At 38.9% G+C, this 3,268-nt stretch overlaps 1 non-coding gene across 1 annotated transcript; it reads left to right on the top strand.

Annotated features, from left to right (window-relative positions):
• Positions 1–226: 226 nt before the first annotated feature.
• On the top strand, positions 227–417 carry LOC118544678 (U2 spliceosomal RNA). The gene has a single exon (XR_004921717.1). It is a non-coding gene; the product is annotated as a U2 spliceosomal RNA (small nuclear RNA).
• Positions 418–3,268: the final 2,851 nt, after the last annotated feature.

Raw genomic sequence — 3,268 nt, 5'->3', positions numbered from 1 at the left:
TCAATGAAATAGAAACCAAAGAACAGATCAGCAAAAGTAGGAGCTGGTTCTTTGAAAGAATTAACGATTGATAACCCCCTGGCCAGACTTATCAAAAAGAAAAGAGAAAGGACCCAAATAAATAAAATCATGAATGAAAGAGGAGAGATCATAACCAATACCAAATAAATACAAACAATTATAAGAACATATTATGAGCAAGTGTGTGTCAAAAAATTAGACAATCATCGCTTCTCAGCCTTTTGGCTAAGATCAAGTGTAGTATCTGTTCTTATCAGTTTAATATCTGATACGTCCTCTATCCGAGGACAATATATTAAATCGATTTTTGGAGCAGGGAGATGGAATAGGAGCTTGGTCCGTCCACTCCACGCATCAACCTGGTATTGCAGTACTTCCAGGAACGGTACACCCCCTCGGGGGAAATAAACCAGTTTCTAAAATAAAAAAAAAAAAAAATTAGACAATGTGTAAGAAATGGGTGCATTCCTAGAGATGTATCAACTACCAAAACTGAACCAGGAAGAAATAGAAAACCTGAACAGACCCAATAACCAGTAAGGAAATTGAAGCAGTAATCAAAAATCTCCCAACAAACAAGAGCCCAGGGCCAGATGGCCTCCCAGGGGAATTCTACCAAACATTTAAAGAAGAATTAATACCTATTCTTCTGAAACTGTTCCAAAAAATAGAAATGGAAGGAAAACTTCCAAACTCATTTTATGAGGCCAGCATCACCTTGATCCCAAAACCAAAGACCCCATCAAAAAGGAGAATTACAGATCAATATCCTTGATGAACATGGATGCCAAAATTCTCAACAAAATACTAGCCAATGGGATCCAACAGTACATTAAGAGGATTATTCACCACGACCAAGTGGGATTTATTCCTGGGCTGCAAGGTTGGTTCAACATCCACAAATCAATCAGTGTGATACAATACATTAACAAAAGAAAGAACAAGAATCATATGATCCTCTCAGTAGATGCAGAAAAAGCATTTGACAAAGTACAGCATCCGTTCTTGATTAAAACTCTTCAGAGTGTAGGGATAGAAGGTACATACCTCAATATCATAAAGCCACCTATGAAAAACCCACAGCAAATATCATTCTCAATGGAGAAAAACTGAGAGCTTTTCCCTTAAGGTCAGGAACATGTCAGGGATGTCCACTATTACCACTGCTATTCAACGTAGTACTAGAAGTCCTAACCACAGCAAGCAGAAAACAAAACAAAACAAAAAAATGGCATCCGAATCAGCAACCAAGAAGTCAAACTCTCACTCTTTGCAGATGATATGATACTTTATGTGGAAAGCCAAAAAGACTCTACCCCAAAACTGCTTGAACTCATATAGGAATTCAGTAAAGTGGCAGGATATAAAATCAAAATGCACAGAAATCAGTGGCATTTCTATACACCAACAACAAGATAGATGAAAGAGAAACTAAGGAGTTGATCACATTTACAATTGCTCCCCAAACGATAAGATACCTAGGAATAAATCTAAACAAAGAGGCCAAGAATCTGTACTCAGAAAAGTACAGAATACTCATGAAAGAAATTGAGGAAGACACAAAGAAATGGAAAAACGTTCCATGCTCATGGCTTGGAAGAACAAATATTGTGAAAATATCTATGCTTCCTAGAGCAATCGACATATTTAATGCAATCCCTATCAAAATACAATCCACTTTTTTCAAAGAAATGGAACAAATAATCCTAAAATTTGTATGGAACCAGAAAAGACCCTGAATAGCCAGAGGAAGATTGAAAAAGAAAAGGAAACATGGTGGCATCACAATTCCAGACTTCAAGGTCTATTACAAAGCTGTAATCACCAAGACAGTATGGTACTGGCACAAAAACAGACACATAGATCAATGGAACAGAATAGAGAGACCAGAAATGCACCCTCAACTCTATGGTCAACTCATCTTCAACAAAGCAGGAAAGAATATCCAATAGAAAAAAGACGGTCTCTTCAACAAATTGTGTTGGGAAAATTGGACAGCCACACGCAAAAGAATGAAACTGGACCATTTGCTTACACCACACATGAAAATAGACTCAAAATTGATGAAATACCTAAATGTGAGACAGGAGTCCATCAAAATCCTAGAGGAGAACACAGGCAGCAACCTCTTCGACCTCAGCCGCAGCAACGTCTTCCTAGAAACATCGCCAAAGGCAAGGGAAGCAAGGGCAAAAATGAACTATTGGGACTTCATCAAGATAAAAAGCTTTTGCACAGCAAAGGAAACAGTCAACAAAACCAAGAGACAACCACCAGAATGGGAGAAGATCTTTGCAAATGACATATCAGATAAAGGGCTAGTATCCAAAATCTATAAAGAACTTATCAAACTCAACACTGAGAGAACAAATAATCCAGTCAAGAAATGGGCAGAAGACATGAACAGATATTTTTCCAAAGAAGACATCCAAATGGCCAACAGACACATGAAAAAGTATTCAACATCACTCGGCATCAGGGAAATACAAATCAAAACTTCAATGAGATACCACCTCACACTAATCAGAATGGCTAAAATTAACAAGTCAGAAAATGACAGATGTTGGGGAGGATGTGGAGAAAGGGGAACCCTCCTACACTGTTGGTGGGAATGCAAGCTGGTGCAGCCACTCTGGAAAACAGTATGGTGGTTTCTCAAAAAGATGAAAATAGAGCTACACTATGACCCAGCAATTGCACTACTGGATATGTACCCCAAAGATACAAATGCAGTGATCCGATGGGGCATGTGTAGCCTAATGTTTATAGCGCCAATGTCCACAATAGCCAAACTGTGGAAAGAGCCTAGATGTCCATCAACAGATGAATGGATAAAGATGTGGGGTGTGTGTGTGTGTGTGTGTGTGTGTGTGTGTGTGTGTGTGTGTAATGGAATATTATGCAGCCATCAAAAAGATGAAATCTTGACATTTGCAATGAGGTAGATGGAACTAGAGGGTATTATGCTGAGCAAAATAAGTCAATCAGAGAAAGACAAGTATCGTATGATCTCACTGATATGAGGAAATTGAGAAATAAGACAGAAGATCATAGGGGAAGAGAGGGAAAAATGAACAAGATGAAACCAGAGAAGGAGACAAGCAATAAGAGACTCATTCTCAGGAAACAAACTAAGGGTTGCAGGAGTGGAGGGGGGTGGAGGGATAGGGTGCCTGGGTAATGGACATTGGGGAGGTTATGTGCTAAGGTGAGCACTGTGAATTGTGTAAGACTGATGAATCACAGG

This window comes from Halichoerus grypus, chromosome 3 (assembly GCF_964656455.1).
Source record: "Halichoerus grypus chromosome 3, mHalGry1.hap1.1, whole genome shotgun sequence".
NCBI classification, from domain to species: Eukaryota; Metazoa; Chordata; class Mammalia; order Carnivora; family Phocidae; genus Halichoerus; species Halichoerus grypus.
This window is presented reverse-complemented; position numbering and strand designations above follow the sequence as displayed.